The following is a 12,398-nucleotide window of genomic DNA, read 5'->3' as shown; positions in this document are numbered from 1 at the left end:
TGCTGCTACAGTCCTTGATCTTAGTCCTTAGGTGTGTCTCAATACGCTGTCTAATTCAGTTCTACAAATTCCCCAAAAAAAAAAACTTTTGGGCATGGAGTTGTCAACGTCTTCTTAAATCTGCTTAAATCTTATAAAGTGGTAATGTAGCTTGACAAAAGCATCCATTTTCTTAAACTACAATCACTGACAATTATATGTATTTAGTTTCCACAATGTAAGCAAAACCTGACCCACACAGGACAGATCGGTACTTTTGTGATCAGCAGGTGGCCTGTTCGGCCTGGCTTTCACTCTGAACTTGTTCTTTGAAGCAGTAATACTGATCCAGCAACTGTGAGAGATTATGACTGATTGTTATTGCTAAAAGGACCACACACGGAAAGACGAGTCATCTCACACACGCTAATCAATTCAAGATACTTCATAGAGAAGTCCTGATTGCACTCGCACTTGCACTTATTCAGACTTACTGTAGTCCACAACAGAAGAACAGACACATCTGCTTTCTCCTTTCCTCTCCCCCTCTCCACGGATCAACCTCTCACTCACTTTCTCTCTCTGTAGTGGTTTGAGAAAGTTCCAGACATTCCTGAAAGGATTCCGCTCGGCAGCAGCCAGTCAGCAATGAATTCCAGAATAGCAGGACAACGGCTAAAAATAGAGATGAGGAGGATTTGATGAAAGTAAGTCTTACAAAAAAAGTACTCTGATGGTACCATGGTACGAAATGATTTGATGACGATGATGAGTATTCATATAAAGAGAAATAGTACCATGATAATAGCATACAAATATTCAAAAAACATGGTGAATCCAAGAAGTATAGGCTACTATTGTACTTTGAAATAAACCATGGAATCGGAATTAATTCAACATATTATGGTATTTACATGGCATTCTAAGGTAGGCTACCATGTCCAAAAAATTAACTTATACATGTCCAAAAAAACATGGTATTACCATGGTACCATCTCAAACCAATTTTCCCTTATAAAAATACTGTGACAGTACCATGGTATCAGATAAAATCATGGCACGAAAAGTAATACCATGTTCTATGGTATTTAGATTGCACTAATTCTTTTAAGTATATTAATTTATCATGATATTACCATCTGATACATTCAACAAACCACAGTACTTCTACAGTACCTTTATTGTAAGTTCCAGCATGTGGCTGACTGGCTGTGATTCAGTTTCTGAGCTCCTGCTTTGTTTAAACCAGTGCTGTAAATGCTCAGTGAGAAGTATCACACCACCAACATATTTACAGGAAGACATCTCTATCCCAGGAAAAACTCCCGTCCATCAACTCAAAAGCTCTTTCCTCTGAAGTTCTGCGCCTCCTGGGGCTGTTTTAGCACCCATCGTGTGTTGTGTTAAGAACTTCTGTGGAAGTTAGGACAGATCTTCTGTGAATTTTGGCTGGTTTCTGTGCAAGCCTTCATTTCCGCCATCCTTTTGATATCCTACTTAAAGCTGCAGGAAACACTCACTGATGCATAAAGTGTCTCAGTGGCGGAGGAAGAAAGAGTTTTTGGAACATCTGCCCTCTTTTTAAGAAGGAATGGAAACAGTTTTAAAGCAAACACTTGGGGTTGCAGCTGTGTTTTATTTGAGAGTCAGTGATTCAGTACGAAGACAGATAGGCCTCAAAAATGGCTGTGCAGATCCAACAAACTGATTCAGATTTCTTCACAAATTTATGAATCAGTTTGACCAAATGATTAAAAAGAACATTGCTTTCTTTCATAGAATAGTTGTAAGAGTCTACAACCATGATTAGATCTAAATGCATCTCTTTAACCCTATTCGCACCTGTTTAGTGCTGTTTACTTGTGATTGGATTAACTGAGACATATATTAATACCATGTGGTCATAAATACACCCTTTGAAGAAAAAAAACAAAACAAATATGTGAAGTAGATGATCTTCTCTTTTTTTCTGATTGCATCTCCTAGCTTCTCAGATTTTTCCAGGGCAGTTTTCTGTGATTAAAGCTTCTTTTATTCCTCTTTCCATTCCTCTCGCTTTCTCTTATTCAGCCTCCTTCAAATAAACTTTAAGGTCTGAATCTGAGAGAGGAAAAGCGTTTATGCTGAGAGCAGTTTGGAAAGGGCTGTGAGTGGAATCTTTGAGATTTTATTTGTGGGAAAGCGCTAAAGAAACTGCTGATGGATTCTACATGCCGTAGATTTAAAGCCGAAGCAGAGAGCGTTTGGCATGTGAAGACTCTAGTTAACCTTCATTCAGGCGGGATTACAAGCATGGCCTGATTTCAGCCCAGCCCATGATAAACGGGGAAATAGAGAGAGTTAGCCATAGGAAAATAAGATGTGTGACTGATTCGTCCTGTAAAGTTCAGGATTCGGTTCTTTAAGAGCTCACTAAAGCCTCTAACACTAAGAACCAGACTGAGGCAGTTATACTTGTCCCATATGTCTCTCTTACCTGCTGAAAAAACCAGCATATGCAGGTTAGGTATGTTTTGACGCTGGGATGCTGGTTTATGCTGGTCCTTTGTTGGTTTATGCTGGTGATTTGCTAGTTTAAGCTGGTCCTTTGCTGGTTTAAGATGGTCCTTTGTTGGTTTATGCTGGTCCTTTGCTGGTTTAAGATGGTCCTTTGTTGGTTTAAGATGGTCCTTTGCTGGTTTAAGATGGTCCTTTGTTGGTTTATGCTGGTCCTTTGCTGATTTAAGATGGTCCTTTGTTGGTTTAAGCTGGTCCTTTGCTGGTTTAAGATGGTCCTTTGTTGGTTTATGCTGGTTTAAGATGGTCCTTTGTTGGTTTAAAGCTGGTCCTTTGTGGTTTAAGATGGTCCTTTGTTGGTTAAAGCTGGTCCTTTGCTGGTTTAAGATGGTCCTTTGTTGGTTTATGCTGGTCCTTTGCTGGTTTAAGATGGTCCTTTGTTGGTTTAGATGGTCCTGGTCCTTTGCTGCTTTTAAGATGGTCCTTTGCTGGTTTATGCTGGTCCTTTGCTGGTTTAAGATGGTCCTTTGTTGGTTTAAGCTGGTCCTTTGCTGGTTTAAGATGGTCCTTTGTTGGTTTATGCTGATCCTTTGCTGGTTTAAGATGGTCCTTTGTTGGTTAAAGCTGGTCCTTTGCTGGTTTAAGATGGTCCTTTGTTGGTTTATGCTGGTCCTTGGCTGGTTTAAGCAGGTCCTTTGCTGGTTTAAGCTGGTCCTTTGCTGGTTTAAGATGGTTCTTTGCTGGTTTATGCTGGTCCTTTGCTGGTTTAAGATGGTTCTTTGTTGGTTTATGTTGGTCCTTTGCTGGTTTAAGCTGGTCCTTTGCTGGTTTAAGATGGTCATTTGTTGGTTTAAGATGGTCCTTTGCTGGTTTAAAATGGTTCTTTGATGGTTTATGCTGGACTTTGCTGGTTTAAGCTGGTCCTTTGCTGGTTTATGCTGGTCCTTTGCTGGTTTAAGATGGTCCTTTGCTGGTTTATGCTGGTCATGTGGTGGCAAAGGACCAGCATGAACCAGCAAAAGGACCAGCATAAACCAGCAAAGGACCAGCATAAACCAGCATCCCAGCATCAAAACATACCTAACCAGCATATGCTGTTTTTTTCTGCAGGGTTTTCATCCCTTGTTTATCATCTAAGCTAACAACGTTCTGCAAACATTTCAATTAAGCTTCAAAATGTCCTTTCTAAACTTTCATTCAACATTCAAAACATCACGTTTTTTAAATATTTAAATATTTTTTTCTTGGTAAAGTGAACGTTAAGGAAACAACTTTCCCTACCTACACAGCCTTATCTGCAGAAAAGCCATTTCAGAGATGGAAAAATATATTATTTTTCACTATTTTTATTCCATATTGTGATTAACAATGCTCTAGATCATTATTAGAACTGTTGTGTAATCACTAGGCGAAGGATTTGGTTCAGAAATAGACCAATTTAGAGTCACAGTTATGTCACTTGCTGCCCCTGCGTGCATTACCAGAAAAACAATGGGAACAAGTGAAGAGAAACGGGTAAAATAGATGGAATAAGAGAAAAAAAATATTGTTGTGCCTGTATTGATTTCAGAATTGGAATGCAAATAATATTGTCATCAAAGATGTCATTTGAAGCAAAACGCAGACGTTTAAATGGACAAACTATGGATGAAATCTGCTATGATTATCCTACTTTTAAAGCTTAAATTTGATTTAAACAATAGGTCTATATAATATTCACATAGTGGACATATTGTTTTAGCCCTACAGTTAAAGCATAAAATACCATTTAAACCTATAATATTTACATAACATTTAGCTATTTTATCTCACAATTCACCATATAGGCTCTGCCCACAAAAATGTCATCACTGTTTGCAAACACTGAAATTAGTCACAAATAAAAAGCATTAAAAATCTACTAACATGAGGGATGTGCGTGACCGACAGTTAAGTAGAGAGGTTTAGATAAAGGGGTTTGAGTTACTCATAATCAACATTTAACATGGTAAAAATATTGATTTTATGTTATCTGTGCTATATTTCAGCTGCAACAACAATGTGAACTTTTATAATCATCCGTTTGGCCAAAAACTTATAAAGGCATCATTATGAAAAATATGAGCAGAGTTCTCTGCATAAAGATCCACAGCTGGCAGATCAACATGCTACTTCTTTTCTCTCCAGTAAGGTAAGAAGATAAATTAAATGAAATGTGGAGGATGTAACAAGATTATAGACAGGCCGATTCATCAACCGATTCATAAAACACTGATTCTTTATGAATGAATCATTGAATCATTCATTCAACCGATTAGTTTAACGCTGATTCAAATGCAGATACCTGATTCTGATTTTATTTTATTTCGAACTAGTGCAGAGCAAAAATTAACAAAACAACTGGTAAAATTGTATCAAAAATGTAAGTTACTCAGTATTAACTCTTACCGCACCATTGACGAGTTATCTCGTCTTTTAGAATACAACGCTTCCTGACAAAGACAAATTTTTACGGCTTTTCGTGTTTTCACTGTTCTACACTAGGGGGCATCTTCTGAACGAGTACAAAACCTCCTGGACAAAAACACACGTGAACAGGACAGAGAAACGAGCAATCTCTTATGTAAACAGATGCATATTAAAAATAATGCGATCATCAGCAAGATAGACAGCATATAAATGAAAACTGCATAATGTTACGGAGTAAAATGTTGATCCAGGAAATGGTATATGTTTGTGCAAGCTTTGGAGGTGTTGATGGAAGCGATTTACTGGATTTATGCTTTGATAATCGTACTGAATTTTATAAAGATGTAGTTTTTGATAAAAATTTTATTTTCTCACCTTTTTGCTCAAAACTACACATTTTCATGAAACCTACCTATATTCAAGTGTTGATATAAAAAAAAAAATTCTTTAAGCTAGAATAACACGGTTGTTTTGTTTAAAAGTAGAGGCTCTGATCTTTATTTTGGTGTATTGCATATTCAAATATTCATACAGCAAAATGTAATGTAGGCCATCAAATTTTAGTGAAAATCATCAAAATCGCTGGCGGTGTCTGGCAACTTTTTTCAAAAAAGCTGGCGGGGAAAGAGTTAACATTTTGTTTATGGAACTGTTGTTAGCAAGGAATATCACTCACTCACGATCATTTCCGAATATCATAGACAGAGTGGGATCGTCTGACTCGGGGAACCTAGCAAACTATTTTCCTCTAGTCTGAGCGTGAGAGAACAGCTATTTTGGGAGGGAAAGTTTAAGATACCATCTTCCTTAGCTGTCTGAAGGGAGGAAAACTCCTGATATCAAAGCTAAATTGGCCTCTCTGAAATATCCCTTTATGACGGATTGCCGTCTGGCCTGTTTTCCTCTTAAAAGGGAGGGATTTTACTCTTTACTCTTCTGTAAGTGAAATGTTGCCGGGAAAACAAATGAAGAGATAGTCCTTTTAAAAGCAGCCCCTCTCTCAGCGGTCTGACCCCCAGTCACTCCTGCAGCCGAAGAAAGATTCCCTCCTCCTTCCCCTACTTCCATCGCACGCAACTCACGGGAAAACCCGAGGGGTGGAGAACAGGGTCGGGAAGACAGATAGAAGGGGCGAGTGAGACAAAAGAGGACAGGAGCTGTTTTCAAGATATATATAAACAAACGGCCACTTTTAATCAGATGGGTTATTTTCATACAATGATATTTTGATGTTTTTTATTAAATACCTACTTTTTTTTAACTGATATATATTGTTAAATTAACCAGTCATTTTAACAACGTTTAACTGTAACCGTTTACATATTTTGTTCAGTAATAAAAATATAATTAGAAAAAAATCTTTTTTTCTGTTACAAGGTAATTAATACATTTTTCACAATATTTTACTGTAAAATTACATGGAATTATTATAAGAATATATTTAATTTTGACTGTTTATATAAGACAATTTACAGTTAACTTTAGTTTTACTTTTTGAACAAATATATGCAAATAAATACATAAAAATACATTTTATCATACATTTTATAATACATATCTATCTACCTATCTATAGTGATTCCTACTATATATATATATATATATATATATATATATATATATATATATATATATATATAAATGAATACAATCCTGTTAGACATATTATGGCTAATAAATTTTCTCAATTGATTGAAAAGTTTTTCCTGAACCCTGTTGATGTCTATAGCTGGAGACTTGTAGCGGTTCAAAAGCTGGTTCTCCACAGACGGACTGAATGAAGGTGTGGATCTCCGCCAGCTCTGCTTCTCAGTTGATTTATGCTGGTCTCTATCAAAACATGAGTGCTGAGAGCTTTTGGGCTTGTCTTTGCGAGCACCTGCAGGCTGCTTTCTGCCTCTTTAAGTCTTTGAGCAGTTAAATGTTTAAGCATTTTAGCCATGAAAACATCAAAGCTGGTAATGAAGGGCTTCTCGCTCTCCAAACAGCCATCAGTCGCATGGTAATCACGATCCTGCTAGTGTGCTGAGCGGCAGAGATGAACACACTGCCTTACATTCCTTTCAGCTGACTTCACCTCAGACTTTACCAAACCAAAACAAAATCACATCTCCGTGGCTCTCTCTCAGTGTCCTGATCTCAGTCTGAGAGGTCATAAGGTCACAATTACACCCCCCCACACACAAAAAAACTTGTGCTTGTTAGGGTATCAAATAGTTAGCTTAGAAACATGCAAATAGTTAACTTTTCAGATCACAGTACCAACAGTGTTATATCAAAGATAGGATCATACATCACTGTACCATGGGACAGCCACATAACCTTTTTCAAAAGGTTTTAGCTAATCTTATCTATCCTTTTTTCTGCATTGATTTTCTTTTCCCTATACATCCATCCTTCAGTGATCACTTTGACTTTGAGTGTCCTATTAAATGCTTTTAGCGGGACACTGATGTGTCTTTAAGGATTGGCAAAGGAGTTAAATGAGTAAATGAGACATTTGACCTAATAGAACTTAATTTAATAGGCGGAGAATACCATTTTTTAAGCTTGTAGGTTCCAAGTGTGAATGTGTTTAGTGAATAAAAATATTAATGTTCCATGTCAGGCAAAAAAAAATGTTGTTGCTCATGTCTTCTTGAATCTGTGTTCTGAGACCATATTCTGATGCTTTTTCCGCAAAGCATTCACTGTAACCACTGTCTTGCTGCAATAACTGCAAGAATATCATCTGCTGACCTTTAAAAACAGCTATTGTTTGTACCAGCTGTGGTTCTTCTTCAGGTTACCTCTGTCCCATTTGCATGATACATGATTTACATGAATACAGGATGTGGTTTAAAGGAAACATGTAAGTGTGGCAAGGTACAGTAGTTATGCCCCTCTTTTTTGATTTTTCTGATAATCTTATTTTTATGTCACACAATAAAACAGTACTTGTATGTTACCCTTTACATTCATACCCTTTATTCAGGTTTTATCTCTACACCTTATTTAATTGAATAATAATATTTCAGCTTCTTTGTCACATCCACAAAGCAGAAAGTAAAGCAGAAAAGAGGAAGTATACCCGGTATATCCGCCCACTGAAAAGCCTCAGAGTGATGAGCCTGTGTGTAGTCTACAATACTCTATATGTGGGATACACTCATCAGAACTTCACTTAGAGGACAACTCTTCACAAAAGGTTTGTTTGTTAATATGTTTTCACCAAACATTTTTTTTTAAGTAACTGTAAATTACAGAAAAAGGTTGTAATAAAAAGCTTTTTCTTTTTTTCTGTCAATGCTGGAGGTTATAAATGGGACCTGAAGACTGTCACATGATGTAACTCAGATTTCCTTTTCTTTCTTTAGATAACAATGAACATTACTGTCATGAAGTTGGCTATAGCTCAGAACAGTGATGAATTCATACATGTATTGAAATCTTCAGGTAATAATTTCAACCTCTCAGTGCTTAAAAGAGGAGACCTTATTCTGAGGCAATTGCTTGTCCCGGGTAAAAAGCTTTTCCATGCTGGAATTTACTGTGGAGAAAATGAAGTCATTCAGTTTACATGTGCAGGTAGAGATCTTTCACTTGATTTATTATATATACTCACCTGAGTCATTCTTATGACTTTCCAATAATAGTAAAGTTGGGAATGGTGTTGATAAAATGTGCTACGAATTAAAACTTTCACACATTTTAGTTCTTTGCTCTGTTCGTTGTCTTAGTCAACTTCATGAAGTGCTTTCTATGATATTTTTTAAAGGTACACTAGTTAATGCTTTTCCTCTACTGTCTGTATCAACTTAAAATAATTTAATTTAATTAACAACTAATATTTTAAGTCTTTAGACCTAAGTCATTTAGACTTAATGGTTTAAAAGATCCTTAGTTAAATCTGTCCAAACTTTTGACTTGTACTGTGTTGTATATAAAACAATTCAGAACACTTCTTATTCATGCATGGAAGTTTTTACACTAACACACACACAAACCCACCCCCCCCTCGTACACACACATACTCTTTTGCTGTTTCGCTTTCCAAAAAAGCCACACTCTTTTGCATGGCAACTTGGTTCTTGTCGGCGTTTTTAATCCATGTAAATTTCTGCAATTCAGCAAATGAATATCTTATGCAAATATCTTTACTTATTTTTGTTGCTATTTTTTAAAATAAACATATGACTAAAAAAGTGGGATAAATAGCAATTAAATAATATATAAATATAGTATATAGCAAGTAAACAGTATATAAATAGTAATTAAAATATTAATTTAAAATGTAGGTCCTACATATATTTGGCAACATACTTTTTTTAAAAGCCTTGCACAGAATAACCATTTATATTTTACTTTGTGTTTTTCAGCGCCTCCAGCCCAAACCCAAATATCACCATCAAGTTCTAGCTGCTCAAGTTCAAACTACCAAAGTTGTCAATTACTGACAAATCAACAGGGGCTTGTGGACAAAATAAGTGTGAAAACATTCATCTCAGGCAAGCTCTTCCACGTTTATCGGTTGAAGAAGGGCCCCCCTGAAGATCTCTCTCAGAAAATTTCTGAGGCAATGGATTATAATAGAGACTATAATCTCTTAATGAATAACTGTTTGCATTTTGCACTTAAAGTTCTGGGGGTAGGCAAATAAAAGTTTTATTACTTTCATAAGTGAGTATGTGCTTGATCTCTGAAAAAATATTAAATGCAAATGTTTCTTCTGTGCAGTTTTCACCAGGGCCCATGCCAGAAAGGTATGCTGCAATATTCCTTCATTTAACATTTAATATTTTACATTAGTTTATCTTTTTTCTTATTCTATATTCAAAATTCTAATAATAATATTATAATATTTAATATATTTATAAAATATACATAAAACAATTGATTTATGATCTCTTTTGCAGCCCACCACAGGATACAGGTGACTAAATTTTCTTTCATTTCTGTCTTGGATAAAATGTATTTAAACTCCTTTTAACTATATTATTGTGATACAGCATTTTCTGACTGATTCGTTTTTCTCCCGGAATTTAGATGTGACACAAGACATCAGTATGGATGAATATACTAATTTGGTGAATTAACAGGAAAGAAATTTTAATGAAAATACTTTTGTTTTGATTGTTTTGATCTCAAAAGATTTTAGAATGCAAAAATAGATTATATAGAACATATGCTTGATTTATATTAATTGAATAAAAATATTTAAATATAAGAGATTTAAGAGTGACAGTTTGTTTTGAAAACGTTCTAACATTTCATCCTTATAAGTATGTACTGTATGCACCAGAATATCAGTGTTGTCCAGGTGCTGTGTTTGTCTTGTGCTGTTGAGTTTAATGTCTGTTTTAGATTTTGATGTCATTGGGAATTAGATTTGATGTCATGGGAACACAAAAGTAACCTAACCATTGTTAGCGCCATTCTACATAAAATATTCTCAGATGAGCTCATCTTATGACAAAGGCAGAACTACTTATCACCCCAACCAGTCCAATAATCAACAGTGTGACTTTGCAACTCAAGATTGTGCTCCATTTTTGAGTGAAATGGAATACAGAACAGGAAAAAATACGGGCGGGGGCTTGATTTTAGCATGTTGTCTCGTTCAAAGCTGAGCGAACTCATTATATTTTGATTTCAGATTATGAAATCTTTTTTTTTTTTTCATAAATAATGTGCATTGTTAACAATAACAAACATTAAGAACGTGAGTAGGATCATTTAGTTTTTTATGTTATGTTTTATGTTATGTTGTGTTTTTACTATTGGTGTCACCTTTTAATGTTGGTTTCACCTGTCTTTTTTTATTACATATCTATAAAAGAGATGAAAAAATATCTAACAATTAATCTATAGTTAGATTAGTTTGACATAAAATTGAATAAATAGCAAAGAAAGATGAAAAATAAGTCAATCATCAAGGTGTTGTTCGCTTTCTCATTACCTGAAGGGAGTAACATCAGCTTGTGGCAAGACCCTCGGAAAACCAAGATGCTGATTATGTTATATACAGTTTACAGATTGTGAGTATTAAACACTAAATATTTTCTTTACCATTTTTCATCTGCATGATGTTACAGGTCTCTGGTAGGTGAGATTTTCTCTAAAATAATACAGGAGGAGTATTAAAAAAGACTCAATAAAATAAAAAAAATCAGCACCTTTATAAGGCATCCTTATTAAGAACAAAGTGTTTGTCTTGATAACAGGCACCCACAAAGAGTTTAAAATAAAATAAAATGATCCTTCGGATACTAAAAGATTAAAAACGTATTCTAAGGACTTATTCTAAGGACATAAAAATGTTATATTGTTGTCTTTACACTTTCAAATGTTTTACAGTGTCTCCAATCAAACTGATTATAAGCAGATATACAATGTGGTTCAAAAGATCACTAGTGATAATGCATAACATTTCTTTTTTTCAAAGCTTTCTGATATGTAATCATGTCTTCTCGATTGGACTTCCAAAATTTCATGCATTTTTACACAGTACTGAATTAAAAAAATATGATCAATTATACAGTTATAGCAACATGTTAGCAGGTCACATTTTGGGCTTTATGGCACAAACGCTCATTCTGAGTGATTCCAGCAGGAAGGAAATGGAAGCCTTTAATGGGGTTTAAATAGGTCTAATGGAGATTAATTGGTTGTGTGTGTGATGAGGTGTACCTTTAGACTACTCTTGATGAAATGTTCTGGTACAGAGTCAAACACCTTGACTGTAATTCTGCCCTGTCAAGCAGTGGTAAGTAATGAGAAGCTTCAAAATCATTTTAAAATCTGACTGATGAGCCATGTTAAGAGCCATTGTACAAAATAGGGGGAAAACATATGTTTATAAATCCTCTGTATCAGTACTTAGCAATGTTACCCCCCCAGGAAGTTGTTAATAATTTAGCTTGGTACAATAATATTATGATTTTATTAAGATTTTGTTTTAACACATGGGCTCTCATGGTTTATTCCTTCATTTCTAAATGGGTTGTGACCAGATTTTTATGCAGGTAAACATTCAAAAACACGTATTTTTGCTGTACACCAAAATCTGCTGAACTAATGTGACTCATTCTTGTTAACAGCACAGATGCCAGTTGCTCCTCCTGTCCAATCCATCATCACTCACCACCACCAGACCTTATCATAAAACACACACATTCACACGCAAGTCCACCCACACACAGACCCTCATTTGGTTTCACTTTTTTTGATTGCACCAGGAATGAGTGGCACGTCCACAGACACACCCGGCGAGACGCTTCAAGCCGCAGCTCGCAGGTCCTTTTATCTCAAATGTGTGTGTTGTGTATGTGTGTTTTCTATATCTCCTTTCCTCTTCAACCGCATCAGCGGTATTCATTGCATCCAGACACGGTCAAATTGGATCCTACCAAACCGGATGACCCAGGAAGAACAAAGAAAGACCAAATACCAGCAGATTCCTGGAGTTCACACTGGTGCATCTCTGCCAGGAGATA

This window comes from Cyprinus carpio, chromosome A25 (assembly GCF_018340385.1).
Source record: "Cyprinus carpio isolate SPL01 chromosome A25, ASM1834038v1, whole genome shotgun sequence".
Lineage (NCBI taxonomy): Eukaryota > Metazoa > Chordata > Actinopteri > Cypriniformes > Cyprinidae > Cyprinus > Cyprinus carpio.
Note: the sequence above shows the minus strand (reverse complement) of the source record.